We start from the raw sequence: 12,194 nt of genomic DNA on the forward strand, positions 1-12,194 counted from the left end.
CTATAAGTTCTGGGTCATTTGAGATCACTAAATCAAGAATAGCATTTTTTCTGGTTGGCTCCTCAACAACCTGTGCTAAAAAATTGTCGTGCAATAAGTTTATAAATTTGTTCCCATTAACTGATCCAGCAGTACCGTTGCTCCAGTCAATATCTGGGTAATTAAAATCCCCCATTATCATTACTTTACCTAAACTAGCAGCCTGTAGGTATAACTCAATTCATTACATTTTATTCAACTAGGGTTTACTTAGTTAATCACCAACCATCAATTTCATGTAAATATCATTTTAAATACTGTTGTAATCAATATATGAATTCATATATAATAAATTATTCAAACTACAAGTTCAATTAATTCAATTAATTACAAGTTCATTATCAATTCATTCTATAAAGTTAAGTTAAGGAGTTAATTATTTCCATATACCAAAAAACCTGTTAAAATTGCTGGAGGAAGGCAAAAGAGTTAATGCGTCCTGGAATTTGAACTACTGAGGATTCCCAATAAATTAAAAATTATCCAAATTCAATGGAGAATTTAAGAGGTTTCAAACTCCAATTGCTTTGTCCTGTGTGGGAAATGATATCTTAAATCCTCAGTGCAGCATCCCAGTTTTTGTCTCTTATGGAGGAATTGCTACAGCGCTATTAAAGAATTAAGAGTTAAGATTAAGTGCTCTGTGTGAGATTGGAACCGCTTTGGAGAAATAGATGTGTATGGGCAAATTTCTCTTTGACTGGACAACTTATATGCACAGTGATAGCATTTGGTAGATTTTAACTGCAGCAAGGCATACTCACCTTTTCTTTTCAATTGCTTCCTCCACTCGGCGCCCTGAGGAAGCCAGTCATGACGAAACACATGTAGGTGATGGCTTGGAGGAAGAAATTCAACATCCCTGATTGAATACAGCCGTGAGGAGGAACCACTTGGAAAAAACTACTGAAGCAGTTTGAGGACACACAGACGGATCCTGTCTGTAGTAGAGGACCAAGAGATCATGAGCAATGCTTTAAAAGAATCCTATTTTGTGGACTTCTTTAGGGATGCACCAGAAGCTTCTAGGGATGACCGGAGGATGAAGACTTAGAGGCACCTAAAATATATGAGCCCATCCCATCATTTGAACAGCTATCAGAGAGGCTTGACCTGTATATGCAACATTATAATGAAGCTGTGAGGGGGATCAAGAATGGATCTGGTGTTTTTCAAGGTAAAATTTATATTTAATTTCCATGTCTGTAGTATTGTTTTACTTAGCTAACAACTGAAGCAAGGAAAGATGTGTGGTAAATGCACAGAAATAGTTTTTTTCTCTCAATGTGAACAGTAATCACATTTGCCATTATCTTTCACTTCGTACATAGTGGGGTTCAAACTGAATGTACATGGGATAATCTGATGGAAAAACCTGAGAGGTGATTTGCTGCCCTATAACATTCATGATCAAAGATACTTTCCAGGAGGCTGATCAATATTTGACTCTGCCCAAATCAGATACTTACTTGCTGTAACAAGCAGTGACCACATAAGAAATGCATAAACCCTTTTCACCTTTTTTGTGAGCTTCCTGCCAAATGTAATTATTTTCTCCAATGAATAGTGTTAAATCATTAGAAGTCCTGGGTACACATTTGCTTGAAAAATACTCCTGAAAGGTTAAACACCATTTTAGCAGTAATTTGTATCAGCAATATTGTATCTTTCTGGGCACACATCCATGTCCTGTGGTGTGCTAAATTTCAGTGGGCGATTTAAAACATTGTCACATCTGAGCCTATACCTTGCATTGCCATTGGAACCTGCATGAATAACTTTGCTTGTTATTTGCTTGGCATTGTTTATAATTGTTCAAAACTTGAACATGTATAGGTTTTTTTGTTTATAGTTCTTTTTGTATAATATCATAGATTTACAGTGTGATTTCTGCGATATTATTCACTCGATTGAAATAGTGTTTTACAGCCATTTTACAGATATTACATGTTCAATTGCAAAATGAAAAGAGTTTATAATTCTGGTAACATATTCTTTCTCTTTCCTCACTCTCAATCTATTTCAATAGATGTTCATAGATTTATTGTATGACATACTCATTTAAATATATTCTGGGCCTTATACATGCAAAACAAGAAATTATTTTTCCACCACATGTAAAAAAGTTGAACAGTACTGTCTGTGCTAAGCAGAGACTCCAGTAAACTAGCACCCTCTTGTGACCATGTTTCCATGAAAAAATGGTGGTAAAACCATCTTTTGGATATGGAAAAACTATGGGGCCAGTTAAGGCACTTCATTGACCAGGAATGTATCTTATTGAATAAAAGTGTGTGGGGTATATTTATCAAAAAGTGAAGTAAAAGATCACCACAGTCCACTAGAGTGATATACCGTATACTCTCCATTCATTTCTATGAGATTTTTAAAGTCGTATTTATCAAAGGGTGGACTTTCACTTTCACCCTTTGATAAATAAGCCTTTAAAAATCCCATAGAAATGAATGGAGAGAGGCAGTGTTTCACTCTAGCGGACTGTGGTTAACTCTAACTTCACTCTTTGATAAATTTACCCCTGTGTATGTATGGCTGTTTAAGCCTTTTGGTCCAGGCAACCATGAAGAAATCCAGCATGGTTAAGAAACTAAATCTGGGTTTCAGGAATAAACATTATTAGTTGAGGTATTTATCTTGAGTGGGCTTTCTTAAATAATTAAGTTTTTCTTATGTAAGAAAGCCCACTTGGGGAAAAACATCTAAAATAAAACCCTGCATGAGTTTGTTAATGCATGATTGCTTATTCATAAATTGCCCTCCCTTTACTTAATAAAATGCATTTTTTATGAATACATACAGTAACTTGTCAGTTAAGTGCCCAATTATTAAATGTTGGTATGAAAAATATAAAAAATAGCAAATAACATAAGGGATAGAGAAATTGGATTGTATCACTTGTAATGGAAAAGTTGTACATAACTGCAATATACTATTATTCAATATTAAACCTAAATATTTAAAAAAAATGCGAGGCAAATCACACTTGCTAGAGGGGATCATGCAGTAGAGGTTGCTGATGTAAACATTTTACATTCTAAAGAGAGGTTATTTAATCATAGTCACCAATCAGATGTTTCCTTTTAAACAAATGACCAATAAAGGCTAAGGCTAATTACTTATTAGACTTATTACTATGGGGTATTAGACCTGGTGATTTTTTTTTTATTACATTACCCCATAATTGTTCTTTTTCAATGTTTTCTGTTGAGATATTGTAAAAGTGTATAAACCTGTAATTTGTGAAGACACTTGCATTTGCAAACTGTAATTTTTATTATTGATGTTTCATTCACGGCAAATTTCCACATTTCGCCATCCGCAAATATTTTCATAAAACTGCAGAAAATTTGCCAGTGAAAAATCCACCGCAACAAAGAAAAAATAGATGTGTGTCAAAATTGACTGTAATGCATTTGGACAAAATAGTCGGGAATCTTTTCGTTGTTTCACGAATTATTTGGTGAAGCGAAACTGGACAGATTCACCCATCACTACTTATCAACAATCTTGTGACACAATCTTAAAAAAACCCCTGTGTAATAAACAGCGATGCTTACCCTGGTGGTCCAGTGGCCTTCCCTGGTGCTCTAGTGGTTAGCAGAGACGCATGCAGCGGCTCTGGCGTGGTCGCCCGCTGCGTGCGTTCTGCCTCCTTCAGTGCCGGTTCCCCTATGGCGCGCGCCGGTGCGCTTCATGGTTTTTGCGCTGGCGTGATGACGTCACGCGCAAGGGCGTGGATTTCAAAAGTATAAAAGGGGAATTCATTGTGCATATGATTCTATTGTGATTCTATTTGTTAAGTTCCTAGGTGCCTTGCTATTGTGAATTCTAACTGATATTCTGGTTTTGACCCTTGCTCTGTCTATTTACTGCTCTCCAATCCTGATCCTGTCTATCTGCGACTACTCTGACCTCTCTAATCCTGACCCTGCATTAAAATCCTGAATTAAAATTCATTTTTGGAAAGAGCAAACAGATTTTCATTTTTATTTTAAAATTTGCTGTGGGTTAGACACTTTCTTAGTTTCCCAGGTGCCCTCAGCCATGTGACTTGTGATCTGATAAACTTGAGATGCTCTTTACAGCTGCACTGCAAGTAGGAGTGATATCACCCCTACCCTCCCCCCCCCCCAGCAGAGAACTGAAAGCACAGTATCAGGCACAATGACCTGAGATGCCTACACACAATTATAATGTAACAAATACACTTATTAATTCAAGAATAACATTTTAAATGGTAGAAAGGTAGAAGTGACATAGTAACATAGTAAGTTAGGTTGAAAAAAGACACACGTCCATCAAGTTCAACCTTTTAACACTTTTTTTTAACCTGCCTAACTGCTAGTTGATCCAGAGGAAGGCAAAAATCCCCATCTGAAGCTTCTCCTTCCTGACTCCAAAATGGCAATTGGACTAGTCCCTGGATCAACTTGTACTATGATCTATCTTCCATATCCCTGTATTCCCTCACTTGCTTAAAAGCAATCCAGACAAATCTCCTCTTCTAATCTTCCCACAATGCCTTCCCGCCGGCTAGAACCTAAATCGCCGACGGGATGGCACTCAGAGCACTTCATTTTCCGAAGTCGCCGAAGTTTCCTCATGAGGCAACTTAGGGCAACTTTGAAAAACGAATTGCTCTGAGTTCCATCACGCCGGCGATTTAGTTTCTAGCCGGCGGGAAGGCAGTTCGGGGAGATTACTCGCCCAAAGAAGATGCGATTTGTTGCCGGGCAACTGAATCTCCCCGAATCTCCATGTGTGTCTCTGCCCTAAAGCTATCTAATGTATCAGCCTGTACAACTGATTTAGGGAGAGAATTCCACATATTCACAGCTCCCACTGTAAAAAACTCATTCCGAATATTTAGGCGGAACATCTTTTCTTCTAATCGAAATGGGTGACCTTGCGTCAGCTGGAAAGACCTACTGGTAAATAAAGCATTAGAGAGATTATTATATGATCCCCTTATATATTTATACATAGTTATCATATCAACCCTTAAGCGCCTCTTCTCCAGTGTGAACATCCCCAATTTGGCCAGTCTTTCCTCATAGTTAAGATTTTCAATACCTTTTACCAGCTTAGTTGCCCTTCTCTGTCCCCTCTCTAATACAATAATGTCCTGTTTGAGTATTAGAGACCAAAACTCTAGCGAGTGAGCTCTAGCGTTACTTTCATCCTAGCGATACTTTGTTAACATACTTACACTTATGTCAATTTTAATATGGCGTGTACATAAAGGGCATATGTATGTTTTTATTAGTGATGGTGAAATTGCTGGATGAGGTTTTTTTTCCTCAAAAAAATGGTGTTTTCCCCCTTTTAAAACTTCCACCAGTAAAAAATCGGACTTTAATAATTAACCCCCTAAAGGTATGACGATAGAAATTACGGATCCCATACCTGTATCATAAATATTACTTTTTGCTGTTTGGTCTGGAGGAGAGCTAGACATTTATTACTTCAGGAATCATCTACGGATGCTTCTTGCTTAGCTCTATTGCCCTGTCATACTGAATGATAGAACTTAGCAGGGAAGCATCAAAAGACCTTCTGCAGCAATAGCTTTCGACATTCTAGAGCAATTTGGCATTGCTATTCTCTGGGCAAAAAAAATGAGCTACAGGCATATTCTCATAATTTTGATTATATCCTGTATAAAAATATGCCATGAACAATGCCAGCTTGCATATCAGTCTGTATTGAACAATGCAGAACAAAAATGTTTAGGGCCATTAACATAGAAAAATCTAAAAACACTTTACATTTTAAGATGATTTGTATCTGGTCAACATAAATAATTGAATTATTTCTTGTCATAAACCTTTTTCTATGAGATATATTTTATCATATCTTTGCAGATTTATAAATGCGTTTTGACACCTTATACATATTACAAATTTTGATTCTAAATTTATTATCTATCTGCTGTGCATAAGGATGCCTATACATGTATTTATGTATTCTTATTACATAATGGAACAGGGGTAGGCTTCAGACTTACTACAGCGAAGAGTTAAGTGCCTCAAAACAACTGGACAGTTCAAAGCCAGGCAGTTGGTATGATCAGCTCAGCTTGCCTTCTGCAAAAATATTAATTACTACTTTAAGGGGCAGATTTATCAAGGATCGAATGAAAATTGGAATTCAAATTTCGAGTTTATTTTAGTGTAATTCGACTAGGGAATAGTCCAAATTCAATTTGAGTTTAAAAAATGTTTAAATTCGTATTTTGAAATTTATCATCATCATTTGAATTTGCCATCTAAAAGCTGACAAATTTGTGTTTTACCCTATGGGGACCCCCTACAATCAATTTGGAGTAGTTTGGTGGACTTTTGAAATAAAAAAAAAATTATTTTGTGAAAAAACTCTAATTGAATTAGATCAATTCAATTCAAATTAGATTCAAGTTTGGAGGTCGATCCTATTTACCCGAATTCTTTTAAAAAAATGAATTTTTAAATAATTTTTTTTTTCTGAATTTTGAGTTTATGGGAGTTTTTAGAAACTCCCATAAACTTGAAATTCGACCCCTGATAAATCTGCCCCAAGTGCCAGTTAGCTTGCAGAGAAAAATAAGATAACAGTTAGCACTAGGGTAATGTCTCAAGGAACATTTATCTACCCTCATATTTCAGCAAGAGTAGACCAGCACAATACCCTTCTGTGATGAGTGCATTTTTGGGTCAAAAACTGCCTGTAGTGGAGAAGTGTTTCTCCATTGGCTGAAATATGCTAGCTGTGGAATGTGTGCTATAGACTTTACTTGAATAAGGTGGGTGTTTTGAAGGTATATTTCACCTGTTTAGGTATTTACAACTGTTCTGAAGGAATCCATATTTATTAAACACAGATGCTGAAAAAAGATTTGCTTTCTGTTAAACTACATTTAGGTATAAAAAGTCAGTAATGTAACCGTACTTTAAAAACAGAGATGACTAATGTTTTGATTTTGGCATAAAACTAGAGTAACACATGTCTAAATGCAATTTAAACTCTACATTTTAAGAAACTGGTAAATGTTAAATGTTGCTATTACTAATATGTGTGTGTGTGTTTGTTTATATATTTGCTTTCTGATCAGCTTCTTTATTTTATCCTTTTAGGATGCAGTGATTCATCTAGTTAAAATCTTTCGCATTATCAGAACCCCACAAGGTAACGCATTGCTCGTTGGTGTTGGAGGATCTGGGAAGCACAGCCAGAGTTGACTAGATTGGCTTCATATAGTGTTGAATATCAGAGTTTTCAGATAACTCTGACAAGGTATTTGCTGTCACAGATTTGTCGCTGTGCTATTTCAAAAATTACATTGCTGCCTGCCTGCCTGCTGTGTCGAGGAGGCACAAAGGCATTTCCAGAGTCACCATCAGGGAGTACTGTTTTCAAGGGGCCCTTGTGTCACTTATAGAAACATATGTTACTTATAATAATAACTTAGGTCTCATTCAGTGTCAACACAGAGCAGCTTGACAGAGACAGGTGGGTGAGAAGGGTTAAACATAGGGCAAACTCCATTAACCACCAATTAATTAAAAAATTAAGGTAAATTCCACTGATCCACTGACGAAATGACTGACTAATTAGTACATGAATTAATTGAACTATTTATATGAATTGCTTGATACAGAGTCATATAGGCTAAGCAGAGAAATTGCACTTGTCACATACCATTTAAGAACAATGGGCACTTGTTCTGTGTCTGAGCATATTCAGCTAATGAGACGTATGCTCCTACAGCAAAATAATGAATAATTGCAGGTTTCTATATATGTCTTGCCAGAATGACAGGTTTTATCCAATAAAAAAATTTCTGACCGATAGCTCTAAATCAATATAATGATCTAGCCAGTAATGATTCTAACTCCTTAAAGACACTCATTAAGGCAGACTTGCAATGTCTCACTTTGAATCCTCTAGAGCTTTTTATAATATGATGAGACAACAGCAAAGGTTGGTGAAAAACATGTATTATCTTGACCTCCTGCTTCAACTGGATTCCTGTTCCTTCTTCATAATAAATGAGTTATTAGGTTGAAAGGAGAGTTTGATTTTTCTATGGGCTTAAGAGTTCTCCCTAAAGTAAACAGCAAGCACATTGCAATCTACAGGATTTTTCCCCCTATTTCTTACATAGAGATGTCGCGAACTGTTCGCCGGCGAACTTGTTCGCGCGAACATCGGGTGTTCGCGCTCGCCGGAAGTTCGCGAACGTCGCGCGACGTTCGCCATTTTGGGTTCGCCATTGTTGGCGCTTTTTTTTGCCCTCTCACCCCAGACCAGCAGGTACATGGCAGCCAATCAGGAAGCTCTCCCTGGACCACTCCCCTTCCCTATAAAAACCGAAGCCCTGCAGCGTTTTTTCACTCTGCCTGTGTGTGCTGAAGAGATAGTGTAGGGAGAGAGCTGCTGCCTGTTAGTGATTTCAGGGACAGTTGAAAGTTTGCTGGCTAGTAATCGTTTTGATACTGCTCTGTTATTGGAGGGACAGAAGTCTGCAGGGGTTTGAGGGACATTTAAGCTTAGGTAGCTTTGCTGGCTAGTAATCTACCTTCTACTGCAGTGCTCTGTATGTAGCTGCAGTGGGCAGCTGTCCTGCTTCTGATCTCATCTGCTGACTGCTGCAATAACAGTAGTCCTTGTAAGGACTGCTTTTATTTATTTTTTTGTTGTTTTACTACTACTACTACTACTACTACTATAAGAGCCCAGTGCTATTAGTCTAGCAGTGTTGGGGAGTGGACTGGTGTGCTAATCTGCTGCTCCTAGTAGTCAGCAGCACCAACTTAATTTTTTTTTAATATATTTTTTTTTATTTACTTTTTTTTATTATACGCTGTATAGTGTTAGTTACCTTTTAGCATTATGCCTGTAGCATTATTCACAGTTTTCTTCACCCGCATCTAGCTGTGTGACCTGTTCACATCTGTCTAAATTCCATAATATACCGTCTCCAGAAAAACACCGAGACTTTTTTAGCAGCCATATATTTTACGTATCCGTATCCACGCTGTAGTAGTGTATACGTTGACCTTGTAGGCTTATTTGCACAGTGTTTTCTTCAACCCGCCACCTAGCTGTGTGACCTTGTTCACATTCTGTCTAAATATCCATAATATTACCGTCTCCAGAAAAAACACCGGAGTCACTTTTTTCAAGCAGCATTATATATTTTACGTAATCCGTATCCACCGCTGTAGTAGTGTATACGTTGGCCTTGTAGGCATTATTTGCACACTGTTTTCTTCAACCCGCCATCGAGCTGTGTGACCTTGTTCACCATTCTGTCTAAATATCCATAATATTACCGTCTCCAGAAAAAACACCGGAGTCACTTTTTTCAAGCAGCATTCATATATTTTACGTAATCCGTATCCACCGCTGTAGTAGTGTATACGTTGACCTTGTAGGCATTATTTGCACACTGTTTTCTTCAACCCGCCATCGAGCTGTGTGAGCTTGTTCACATTTTGTCTAAATATTGCATAATATTATCGTCTCTAGAAAAACACTTGAGTACTTTTTTCAAGCAGCATTCATATATTTTACGTAATCCGTATCCACCGCTGTAGTAGTGTATACGTTGACCTTGTAGGCATTATTTGCACACTGTTTTCTTCAACCCGCCATCGAGCTGTGTGACTTGTTCACATTTTGTCTAAATATTGATAATATTATCGTCTCTAGAAAAACCACTTGAGTTACTTTTTTTCAAGCAGCATTCATATATTTTACGTAATCCGTATCCACCGCTGTAGTAGTGTATACGTTGACTTTGTAGGCATTATTTGCACACTGTTTTCTTCAACCCGCCATCTAGCTGTGTGCTTGTTAATTCTGTTAAATATAATATTCGTCAGAAAAACCAACTGAGTTATTTTTTTTAGCGCATTAGTATTTTTACGTAATCCGAAAGCCAGGCCGCTGAGTAGTAACGTGACCTTGTAGGCATTATTTGCCGGCTGTTTTCAACCGCATCGCTGTGTGCCCTTAGTCTAAATTGCCAGTTTAAAAAACCAACTGACCTTTATTCCGCAAAATGTGTTGTTTTTTTAAAAATAATGCCAGGCAAAGGCAGGCCGCCACGCAGAGGCCGTGCTAGGGGCCGTGCTGCTATGCAATCCTGTGCCCTAGCAAATTGCCCAGTTTTAAAAAGCCAATGACCCTGAACTCCCAAAATGCTGAAGAGGTAGTTGACTGGCTTACACAGCACACCCCATCCTCTACCGTTTCTAACTTTACCACAACATCCTCCTCATCCTCCACTGCTATGGCCACCCACGTAACACTTCCTCCACCACCGGTGCCCCTTCTTCACTGGGGTCAGAGGAGTTATTTTCCAATGAGTTTCTTGAACTGAGTAATGCGCAACCATTATTGCCAGAAGAAGATGAAGGAGATGAGGACCTTACACCAGATTTAATTCTGGCAGAGAACACGATAGAGATGGACATAATGAGTGATGAGGAGGAGGTCCCCGCTGCTGCTTCCTTCTGTGATGTGTCAGAAGAAATTGATGCATCTGAGGAGAATGATGATGAGGAGATTGATGTTTTGTGGGTGCCTAGTAGAAGAGAGCAAGAGGAGGGTAGTTCAGATGGAGAGACGGAGAGTCAGAGAGGCAGTAGGAGAATAAGACTTAGAAGAAGCAGGGAGGACAGCCCGCAGGGATCAGCAGGGCAACAACATGTATCGGCACCTGTGTTCAGCCGGCCAACGCACCCGCCATTGCCGCCAATACCGCCAACTCCGCCAACTTCTACTGTTACCGCCAGATCGCACACTTCCAAAAAGTCAGCAGTGTGGGATTTTTTTAATGTGTGTGCCTCTGACAAAAGCATTGTAATTTGCAATGAGTGCAGTCAGAAACTGAGCCTTGGTAAGCCCAACAGCCACATAGGTACAACTTCTATGCGAAGGCACATGAGCGGCAAGCACAAAGCACTTTGGGAGCAACACCTCAAAGGCAACAGGCAAACTAAAAGCCACACTCCTTCTGGTCCAGCATCTTACTGCTCTACCTCTGCTCTCCTTGACCCGTCTGAACCACCCTCCACTCCGCCTTCCACCTTGACCACCTGTTCCCATTCCCAGTCATCTGCCACCAGCCAAGTTTCTGTGAAGGCCATGTTTGAGCGTAAGAAGCCAATGTCTGACTGTCACCCCCTTGCCCGGCGTCTGACAGCTGGCTTGTCTGCACTCTTAGCCCGCCAGCTTTTACCATACCAGCTGGTGGACTCTGAGGCCTTCCGCAAATTTGTAGCAATTGGGACACCGCAGTGGAAGGTACCCAGCCGCAATTTTTTTTCTAAAAAGGGAATACCACACCTGTACCAACATGTGCAGAGCCAAGTTACCGCATCTCTGTCACTTAGTGTTGGGCCAAAGGTCCATATGACTACTGACGCATGGTCCTCCAAGCATGGTCAGGGCAGGTATGTCACCTACACTGCCCACTGGGTGAACTTGGTAATGGCTGGGAAGCAGGGAATGGTAGCTCAACAACAACAGTGGAGTTGGTGTCACCGCCACGGATTGCACGCGGTTCTGCCACCACCTCTACTCCTCCATCGCTCTCTACCTCGTCTTCTTCTTCTTCTTACTCTGCTGCTGGGTCCTCCTTCTCCTCCTCCACACCTGTGCACCCCCAGCTCCCCTAGGCTATTCGACGTGCCAGGTACGCCGTTGTCACGCTGTCTTGGGGATGACGTGCCTGGAAAGCAAAAACCATACCGGATCTGTACTCCTGTCATCTCTGCAGTCACAGGCCGATCGGTGGCTGACCCCACACCAACTGCAGATCGGAAAAGTGGTGTGTGACAATGGAAGCAATCTGTTGGCAGCGTTGAGACTAGGCAATTTAACACATGTGCCCTGCATGGCACATGTGTTAAATTTAATAGTCCAACGTTTTGTCTCCAAGTACCCAGGATTCCAGGACGTTCTCACCCAGTCCAGAAAGGTGTCGGCCCATTTCAGACGTTCCTACACAGCCATGGCACGCCTTGCTGACATTCAGCAGCGCTACAACATGCCAGTCAGGCGTTTGATTTCTGACAGCCAGACTCGCTGGAATTCAACGCTCCTTATGTTGGAACGTCTGCTGCAACAACAAAGGGCCGTCAACGAGT

The 12,194-nt window shown here is 39.7% G+C and overlaps 1 pseudogene; it reads left to right on the forward strand.

Moving 5' to 3' along the window:
- The window catches only part of LOC108719707, a 218,233-nt pseudogene that overhangs the window by 93,256 nt on the left and 112,783 nt on the right, over window positions 1-12,194 (forward strand).

Source organism: Xenopus laevis, chromosome 6S, assembly GCF_017654675.1.
Source record: "Xenopus laevis strain J_2021 chromosome 6S, Xenopus_laevis_v10.1, whole genome shotgun sequence".
NCBI classification, from domain to species: Eukaryota; Metazoa; Chordata; class Amphibia; order Anura; family Pipidae; genus Xenopus; species Xenopus laevis.